We start from the raw sequence: 10857 nt of genomic DNA on the forward strand, positions 1-10857 counted from the left end.
AGAGGTCCAGTTCCTTGGATACCTCATTAACCAGGATGGGATTTTGGTCGATCCGGCCAAGATTGAGGTAGTTATGCATTGGTAGGTTCTGAAATCTCCCTCGGATATGAGGAGTTTTCTGGGTTTGGCAGGGTACTACCGGATATTTATTCAGGATTTCTCCAAGATTTCAGTACCCCTCACTCCTCTAACGAGGAAGGGGGTAGATTTCCGGTGGGGACTTTGCAAGGCCCCAGTTTTGACCCTTCGGCAGAGACTTTGTGAGGCCCCAGTTTTGACCCTCCCTGAGGGAGTCGAGGATTTTGTGGTTTTCTTTGATGCATCTATCACCGGGTTAGGGGCAGTCTTCATGCAGAGAAGACGAGTGATAGTTTATGATTCGCAGAAGCTGAAGCCGCATGAGGCGAGGTATCCTACACATGATCTTGAGTTGGGGGCGGTGGTTTTTGCCCTCAAGATTTTGAGGCATTACCTTTATGGGGTCCGTTGTACCATCTACACGGATCACAAGAGTTTGAGGCATATTATGGATCATCCGAACCTGAACATGAGGCAACACAAGTGGCTGGACATAGTCAAGGATTATGACTGCGAGATCTTTTACCATTCAGGTAAAGCGAATGTAGTGGCGGATGCCCTGAGCCGCAAATTGGCTGGATCTTCTGTTCTGGTGACATGTATGAGGATATCTGTGGATTCTCCACTTGTGGGTTTGATTAGGGATGCTCAGGCTGAGGGTGTTCGAGAGGAGAATTGGAAGATTGAGAGGATCAGGGGTGAGATTGCCAGATTTGTTCCGGACAGTCGTGGTTTGTTGACCCGTTGTGGTCGGGTTTGTGTCCCTATATTTGGTGGGGGTCAGACATATTGTGCTGGAGGAGGCTCATAAGTCTCGTTTTTCTATCCATACGGGGGCCACCAAGATGTATCGGGATCTGAGGTTGAGTTATTGGTGGCCGAGCATGAAGAGGGAGATCGTCTGGTACGTCGAGAGGTGTTTGACCTGCAGGATGGTCAAAGCCTAGCATCAGAGGTCGCATGGAAAGTTGCAGCCTCTGTAGGTTCCCATGTGGAAATGGTACCAGATTTAGATGGATTTCATCACCAAGTTGCCGATGACGGCGAAGGGTTTTGATGCTATTTGGGTCATTGTGCATTGATTGACCAAGAGTACCCATTTTCTGGCAATTCGGGAGAGCTCGTCGGCCGAGAAATTGGCCGATGTGTATATTCGCGAGATCGTTGCTCGCCATGGGGTTCCGGTCTCTATTGTCTCAGACCGTGATGCTCGGTTCACCTTCCGTTTCTGGCAGAAGTTCCATGAGGAACTGGGCACGAGGCTGCATTTTAGCACAACTTATCATCCGCAGACCGACAACCAGAGTGAGCGGACCATTCAGACTCCTGAGGATTTGTTACGAGCATGCGTTATTGATTTTGGTGGGAGTTGGGACTCCTACCTACCTCTTGCACAGTTCTCCTACAACAACAGTTTTCACTCTAGTATTGGTGTTCCGCCTTTTGAGCTGTTGTATGGGCGGAGGTGGCGTACCCCAGTCTGTTGGGCGAGGTTGGTAACAGGGTCATGGGTTGGACTGAAGTGGTTCTGCAAACTACAGAGATGATTCAGTAGATCAGACAGAGGTTGCATACTGCTCAGAGTCGGCAGAAGAGATATGCCGACCGGCGACGATCTGAGTTGGAGTTTCAGGTCTTTGACATGGTGTTGCTGAAGGTCTCCATCTGGAAAGGTGTGATTCGCTTCAGGAAGAGGGCGAAGTTGGCCCCCCGATATATCGGACCATTCAGGATTGTTTCCAGGGTTGGCAAGATTACCTATAGATTGGATCTTCCGGAGAAGCTCAGACAGATTCATAGCACTTTCCACGTTTCACAGTTGTGGAAGTGCGTATTGTGCGAGGATGCAGTGGTAGCATTGGATGACATTCAGGTTGATGAGCACCTAAACTATGTCGAGAGGTCGATATCTATTTTGGAAAGGAAGGTAAAGGTTCTGCGTAGTAAGGAAGTACCTTTGGTAAAGGTACAATGGCAACATCGGAGGGGATCTAAGTGGACCTGGGACCCGGAGGTTGAGATGCAGGAGCATTATCTAGATTTGTTCACAACAACAGGCTTCGAGGACGAAGTCTAGTTCAAGTGGGGGAGAGTTGTAACATCCCGATTTCCAGGTATGAAATTTATTCCTTAAGAGGCAAGTTTCCCCTTGGAGCTCGTCGACTTGATGGCCTCAACTCAACGTGTTTGAAAGTTTTTGGTCGCACATCTTTTTGGACCAACTCGACGAGTTGGTAAGGAAAAACTCGACGAGTTGGCGGCTGGATGAGAAGCCCTAAATTTTAGGGTTTGCACCCTATATAACCTCCTTAAATCTTTGAGGCTGATCTTTTATCAGCCTCCAAACCCTAATATCGACCTTGTGAGCCCTAATCTTCATTTCCTCTCATATTGTGAGTTAGCGTGGCATTTTGGAGCAAAAGAAGGAGAAGATTGTGAGAAGGAGGCAAGGAACTAGAAACCAAAGCCTTTAGTATTCATTTTGGCATTCTTGTGGACTGTTGTAAGTATTCAAGATCCGTTTTTTATCTATATATGTAGCTAGATCTTGAGTTTTGCCCCTTTTTCCTCCTTATTCTTGGTTGTTGCAAGGATGAAGTTCATATAGTTTGAAACTTTATGAATCTCCGGGGCAAGATGGCCTCATAGTGGGTTAGATCTAGATTTTTGTCAAGCTTTGATGCCATGCATGGATTTTTGGGCATATTTCCTCTTTTTGGCCCTTTTTGGCTTCAAGACATGCATTGGACATGCATGTCTATAAAGCATTAACCTGTGGGACGTTTTTGAGGTTAGAATATCATCTGGAAAGTTTGGGTTCCAGATCTCTAGGGTTTTGGGCTTAATGGTTAAGCATTTGATCAAGCCTTGGATAAGAGCCTTTGAGCATTTGGGGTGGTTCCAAAGGATAAAGTTGGAAACTTTATCCTTTTAGACACATTTGGAGTTCAGATCTGAGCCTTAGAGTCCCTGTAATCGAAGAATCATCCGAATGTGTTAAGTAGGGGGGGGGGGAACTCGGCGAGTTGGCTAGGATTTTCCCGACTTTCCGAGTACTGAAGGAACTCGACGAGTTGGTGGGTGCACTCGACGAGTTGGGTCAACATGGATTGTTGACCTTGAACTTTGACCTTTGACTTTGACCATGGTTAACGAAGTTTTACTTTTGAGGGCATTTTTGGTATTTTAGGATTTTGATGGAATTGGTCACATGATGGTTGTAGGCATTCGGGTCGGAAGCTGAGTTCCGGAGTTAGAGCATTATCAGTTCAGCTGCTTGTGAGGTGAGTTTTCTCACTGTACTTGAGGGTCGTAGGCACCAATGTCGTCCCTTGGATTGAAATCATGTTTTGCATGTTATGCTATAGTGGTCTGGTACATCAGTATCCTGATAGTTAGGATGATGCTATGCTTTGTGATATGTAAGATATGTTTTATTTGTTTGCTAGCTGGTTAATAGTATGGTTATATGTATTATGTGCACATGATTAGCTGGTGGATGAGGCTTCACTGCTTTGTGCGTAAGCCAACAGGCTGCGGCATTCCAACCGGATGGTTGAGGGCCTGGGGTATTCCATCCCGAGGATGATTGGACCCATAATATGTTGGCATTCCAATCCGATGGTTGAGGGCCTGGGGTATTCCAACCTGATGGTTGATCGGACCCATAGTATATTGGCATTCCAACCCGATGGTTGATTGGGCCCATAGTATGCTGTTATTATATCTATGCTACTTGCTATGTATTGGTATTTTGGGGGAAACTCGCTAAGCTTTGAGCTTACAGTTTTGGATTATGTTTCAGGTACTTCAGAGGATCGCAGGAAGGCGAATGCGTGATCGTGCACCTCCTCATGTTTTTCTTTACGATTTTGGGATTTTTCTGATATGGAACTTATTTTGAAAACAATTTGTAAACAATGGTGGTTGTGGTTTGTTTTAAAAAGTTTAAATTTTCAAGAACTTTATGAATGTTACCATTAAATTTCAAAGTACAATGATATTAGAGAAATAAATAAAAATATGTAGTTTTCTTTATGTGCTGATGCAAAGGAATTATTGTAAAAGATATTATCTGAGGGTAATATAGTCATTTTGCACTATCAGTCAGATGCAAAATTAAACAACAAGTTTTTAGTAAGAAATTTACTCAGTCAAAACTTGTAACTCAGTCAGCTTCTAACCCGGTCAGTTCTAACCCAGTTAGTAACTATCAAATGACCTCTTAGTGAGTTCCGCAAAATACCACATACCATACAAATGGGCCCAACCAACATACAAATGAGCCCAATCCAACATACATACAAAAAGGGCCAACCAAACATGCAAATGGGCTCAACCCAACATACATACTAATAGGCCCGGTCCAACCATATAAATGCTCCTAACCCAACATACATACTAATGGGCCTAACCCAATATACAAATAAGGGGCCCAACATGCAAATGGGATCAGCCCAACATACATACTAATAGGCCCAACCCAACATACAAATGGGCACAACCTAACATATATATGCAAGAGCCACAAAGACAACTATCATTCTAACAGTATAGTGAGAAGACTCTCTTCAATCTGAAGACAGGCAAATCTCACACCTGAGCTGCTGATACTAGAACTCCTCACACTAATCATATACATAATAAAACCTTAATCAGAAATTAATGTAATAATCGATACTCAAGGGTCTTGGTTCATAGCTACTCTCATTGGGATAAAAGATCATTTTACGCTTCCAAGACTAGAACCCACTCCACTTGACCAATAATCCATTTTGTAAAAAAAAATCAACCTTCTAGTGCTACGACCAACGTAACACCATGCTCTACGCTCAATGTAGAGCCTCATATGGAAATACAGGGGAATTTCAGGCTATGCTAAGCGTAGCTAAGATTACGCCCAACGTAATACACTAATTTACCAAAACTTATTAATAAGCTTTTTAATACACAAAGACCAAACATCCAATCCTCATATCTGAATCTAATGAACATCGTAAGGGGTAAAGTCTCTGACTTTATACCTTTGCATGGCTAAAAAGAGCACAAGGCCAAACCCTAAGTCCATAAAACATTCTAATGCTCAAGAACTCATGCATGGATGGATGAGAGTGACCAAACTCCATTTTTATGATTTCACAAGCTCATAAACGTTTAAAAATGATACTCACAAGGTCTGGAGTAGCTCATGCCCATTAAGACCAAGGTTATGGGACAAAATGCGTAAAACTCAAGGGATAACTAGATCTAGCATGAAGGAACATCAAGATGTATAAATACATATTTTGAAATATTATTACGTTTCCTGAAAGTATAAATATGTACTTTATATTTTAAAAAATATAAATATATTTTTAGAAATATATATACATATTTAATTTAGAAGTATAAAAACTTGTTTTTATGTTTTTTAGAAGTATGATTACATTTTTTTTAAAGTGTAAATACATATTTTAAAAATACACGTTTAAGAAGTTTACATCTATATTTTACGTATCTAAAATATAAAAACATACATTTATTAAATATATATTTTTCATGTAAACACACTTTTGTTTGATATAACAATAAATGCGTAGATACATATATTTATACTTCTAAAAACATACTAATATATTACAAATATATCTATACCTTTGAAAATATATCTATATTTCTATATACATAAAAAAAACATATTCTTAATTCTAAAAAGCATATTTATACTCCTCTCTCTCTTTCTCTCTCTCTCTCTCTCTCTATATATATATATATATATATATATATATATATATATATATATATATATATATATATATTCATTTTTAACCATATAAGTAGGTAGAAAAAACCCGAAAAAATAGATTTAAAAAAATTGAAGTACAATGTTTAATTAAACATTTTTCATGTATAAATATGTTTTACTATATTAATAGATATAATATAGAAAAAAAAACAAAAATTATATATTACGGTGAAAATATAAAAGATTTATAAACATAAGGTTTTTTTGTTTGCAAAATTTATTTAATGTTAATCTAAAAACATATAATAACAAATAACAAGGGAAAAAATAAAAATAAAAACTTGCAAAGTTCCATTTTTAAGTATCAAAAAATGATGTTATGGTAAATATGATTTTTTTATTTAAAAAAAAACTTAAGATATAGAGTTTAGATCACAAAAAAGAAAAAAAAAATAGGAGGAACGAGAAAAACATACTTGAAGTTTAAGAACCTTTTATAAATTATCCAAATTTAAAAAGTAAGATGTATAAAAAATAATCTAATTGTCAAAAAAATATCAGATGAAGTTTTTTATTTATTTAAATTTTTTTTCTAAAAGCCCAAAATGTATTATCCTCTTTTATGTATATGGCTGGCCCTAACATATATATATATATATATATATATATATATATATATATATATATATATATATATATATATATATATATATATATATATGCATTAAAGTAAAAAAAGAACCTTGAAGTATGGGCTGGAAAACGAAACATTGCACAATGCAAAGGAAAAGGACATTGTCCTCGTTTATCCAAGCATCTTCACAGAAATTTCTTGTTCATCGGTTTTCAACTGCCGCAACCTTTGTCCATACTTCGCATTTACTCGATTTCATGGAATCACATTGTAAACATTACTACCTATTACCTACTACCCTCTTCTCTTGTTTCCCTCAAAGCATGATATATTAAATGGAATGATCTTTTAATGGCATGGGAGATCGCACACATCATGCTTTATCGGTATGTCACATCATCTATATTTAATGATCTCCACGTATCTTCATTGCAATATCTCGTTCGTTAGGTTTTTTTATGTTGCTAGAATAAGCTCTCGAGTCGTCGTTTTCCTGTTTCCCATTCTGTGGACTTGTCTAGTTTCGCTCTGATATGTCACAGTGAATGAAACAAGCAAAGGTAAATCACATTATAAATACATCAGATTGAATGTTGCTGATTTTCATCCAAATCCAATACTTTTGTTTACTCCCATGTCTCTACACTTGTTTTTTCTGAAGTAGCTAGCATTCAAACACAAGCTGGAACCTTTCTTCAAGATGAAGGCAATTCTTTTGTTCTATCATAGATCAAAAGAATAGCCTTCATCTTGAAGAAGTGTTCCACCTTCTGTTTGAATACCAGATACTTCAGAGAAAACAATTGTTGATAATATGAGCATGGGAGTATATACAAGTATTGAATTTGGATGTAAAATCAGCAACTTTTGGAAGAATTGTAAGCTTGATACTTCCCTTTTAGAAAATTCATTTGTGTTTATCCATACAATTATGTACTAATCTAAATTTTTTATACAGTCTCTATGCAGAATAATCAGTGATTTATATGGAAACGGATCACAGTTTTCGAATCTAAGCAGCATGACAAACAAAGAAAAATTGTAAGTCATTAATTTTGGAATTTAAAAAACTACTAAAAAACTTCTTTAAATTTCAAGATTGGTTCTTTTATCTTCAAGATCTTTCATGGGTATTGCAGGCTGTTGAGTAGCTGTAATACAACTGGGACAATTCCAGATTTTATATCACAAATATCCAAATTGAGGCATCTGTATGTAATAGTTCTTCCTCTTCCATTTCTTCACTGATTGAACCCTATTTTAGGCTATATAGCATTTCTTTATGTGCATCTTTAGTGGTTCTTTATTTATCCTGATATATATTCTTTCTCTTTCTATATTCACATTCACAGAGAACATAGTGTCAACAATTTGGAAGATGATATACAAACTGGAACCCTTCTTCAAGATGAACAAAAGATTGAGTTCCAATTTCAATGAGGAACAGGGCTTCAGATTGTAGGTTTCATCACACCTACATGAATAATCTGAATTCTTAAAAACATTGGTCATATTTGTGTAAGTGCTACTTCAATCTTGATAATATGAACATGGAAGTACATAAAAGTATTGAATTTGGATGTATAATTAACAACTTCTATGTTTCTTCTGTTTTCCTTTCTCAAAATCATGAGTTTCTTGATCTGTATTTATGAAGAATAACTCGATGAGATTGCATATTATGTCTATCCCTCTTAAACAATTTGCAAAAACTACATCCTTTTAAATATTTTTATACAATCTATATGCAGAATAATCAGTGATTTATGTGGAAACGGATCACAGTTTCCAAACCTAAGTAGCATGACAGATGAGGAAAATTGTAAGTTATTAAATTTAGGATTTAAAATACTACTTAAAAATTCTTTAAATTTCAAGATTTGTTCTTTTATCTTCAAGATCTTTCATGGACATTGCAGGATGTTGAGTATCTGTAATACAACTGGAACAATTCCTGGAATCAGATGATTATGTATCAAGGAATCACCAATCAGATAACGACAGCTAGGATCATACATGAGAACACCTATAACTAACTACACATGCTAACATGCACCAAGTGGGTTGTTTATAAAGGAGTAATATGTGTGATCCAGACTGACAGTATTCCGGATCCAAAACAACAGAAGCTAAGGAGATGGAATTTACGGATGATAACAAAAATAAGACTCAAGAAAACGGTTATACGGATTTTAACCTTAACCAATATTTCATTGATAGATTTTGACGGATTAATCCGATTGTTAAAACTCCATTGTTGAAGAATTCAAAGATAGAGTTGGATAGGCCTATTAGTAAAAAGATATGTTTAGCTAAACGAAACAGAGTGTTTTCAACTTTGCGGATGTGGTTGGAAAGTTAATTTTTTTCTCAAAAGTTAGGTTTTGTCTGATAAGCTAGTTAATGTTTAGTAAAAGTAGCTGATAAACTATTATGTCAAAGGTAAAATGATATAACAGGACATTTAAATATATTGTGCCATATGTCCTTTTTTGCATAATGTTATGAATTATTGAGCCAATTATAATTGTGTAATTATTACCTCGTTATTCAATACAAAAATTGCATCTTGTAGTATTAAAATACATATTTACATGGAATTAAGAAAATAATGCAACCATATCTTTTTTCTTTTTGGTAATATGATAGAAAAATGAATCCAAAGCTATTGGACTTTAATATGAAAAATATTTAGGGCGTGTTTGGCAAAAGTAGCTGTTAGCTGGAAGCGGGTAACGGTTAGCTGGTAGCGGGTAGCGGGTAGCTGTTGCGTGTAGCGGGTAGCTGGTAGCGGGAAGTTGTAGCTTTTATTTGTTATATGAATGTTTGACAAAAGTAGTTGGAAGCTTTTGAAAAATATAAAATTACATAAAAGGACAATTGATTAAAAATAAATAAATATATAAATATATTTTTAAGAGTAATTATGGAAATTGATTTCAAAAGCTCAGTAGTGTTTTGTTAAACACTACAGGCGTGTTCGGCAAAATTAGCTGTTAGCGGGTAGCTTGTAGCTTGTAGCGTTTTGTTAACGCTACATGAAATAGCATTTGGATTTGGAGCGTTTTTTTTAAACTAAACGCTACAAGCTTGTAGTGTCAAACAAGACTTTTTGTTAAAAACAGAGCGTTTTGTCAAACGCTAGAAGCTAGAAGCTTTCAAACGCTCCCAAACGCATCGTGCCGAACACGCCCTACATGAAGTAGCTTTTAGAATTGAAGCGTTTTGTTTAAACTAAAAGCTAAACACTCGTACTGCCAAACGAAGCTTTTTGTTTAAACTAGAGCGTTTTGTCAAAAACTAAAAGCTAGAAGCTCCCAAACGCTCCCAAAAGCTCTCAAACGCTTCCAAAAGCTCCGTGCCAAACACGCCCTTAGAATCGCCCTTAAAAACTCAAATGTTAAAGAAAAACAATTGGTTTAATTTGAAGAGTGTATTTGGAAAATTTGTGGAAAAAGTCTAATGAACTTATCGATATGCTATTTCATATAGCTTTTTGAAAAGCTATTTTAGTGGGTCTTACAATGACTCCATTACAATAAACTCTTTTTTCTCCGTGTGTTTGTTGTCTTTTAATGCAAAAACAAAAGAATTAATTTCTTTTCTTATGTCTTCCTCTTTTCAATTATTTGTTTTAATCAAAAGTTTTCAGCAAACAAACAAACTTTTTTTTGTGAACAACATTTTTGGTATAAAACATGTCTTTTTTTTGTATTTTTCGACTTTATTGCCACCGAGGGCATCTCCAATCCAACACCGCTCTGTTGTAAACGCCATTTTTGGTGTAAAACATATGTAAACTAGGGATGAACTTTAGAAACGGACCGGTTCGGAATCGAAACCAGATTTGCTATATTATAGGAACCGGGAACCGGACCGCAGGTGCCATGCCGGTTTCGATTCCGGTCCCGGTTTTTTGGTTACTTTTCAAACTAGAATCGGTTGATATGTTGTAGATGATATGATGTCTTCCGAGACATGTATATGATCCAATATTTAATGAAAATATGTTTGTACATTCTAAAATGATGTACAAACACTAAATTACATGTTGGAAAAAAATCAAGTAATTCCTACTTCATATGAGTGAGTTATGCATATTTTAAAAAGCGCGACATAAAAAAAACAAAATGCTGAAATGGAAAAATCACAGCAGTGATATGCTGTCTTCCGGGGCCTATAGTTAATTCAATATCTAACCAAAATATGTATTTCTACAGTCTAAAATGAAGTACAAACACCAAATTACATGTTAGGATAAAAATCAAGTAATTCCGACTTCATATGAGTGAGTTATGCACAAAAGCAAACATGTTAAAAAAAACAAAGTGCTAAAACGGAAAAATCACAGTATTGATATGTTGTCTTCCGGGGCCTATAGTTAATTCAATATCTAACTAAAATATGTACTTCTACAGTC

The 10857-nt window shown here is 36.4% G+C and overlaps 1 long non-coding RNA gene across 4 annotated transcripts; it reads left to right on the plus strand.

Annotated features, from left to right (window-relative positions):
* Positions 1-6906: 6906 nt before the first annotated feature.
* Positions 6907-8937, plus strand: LOC145168762 (uncharacterized). 4 transcript variants are annotated; one of them, XR_013742067.1, is made up of 6 exons: positions 6907-6997; positions 7396-7478; positions 7577-7648; positions 7790-7955; positions 8189-8259; positions 8357-8937. It is a non-coding gene; the product is annotated as an uncharacterized LOC145168762 (long non-coding RNA). The 4 variants fall into 4 exon arrangements; XR_013742070.1 differs by having other exon boundaries at positions 7407-7478; XR_013742069.1 differs by lacking the exon at positions 6907-6997 and adding an exon at positions 7029-7315 and having other exon boundaries at positions 7577-7652.
* The last annotated feature ends 1920 nt before the right edge of the window (positions 8938-10857 follow it).

Source organism: Lactuca virosa, chromosome 4 (assembly GCF_052849685.1).
Source record: "Lactuca virosa cultivar CGN04683 chromosome 4, Lactuca_virosa_CGN04683_v6, whole genome shotgun sequence".
Classification (NCBI taxonomy): Eukaryota; Viridiplantae; Streptophyta; class Magnoliopsida; order Asterales; family Asteraceae; genus Lactuca; species Lactuca virosa.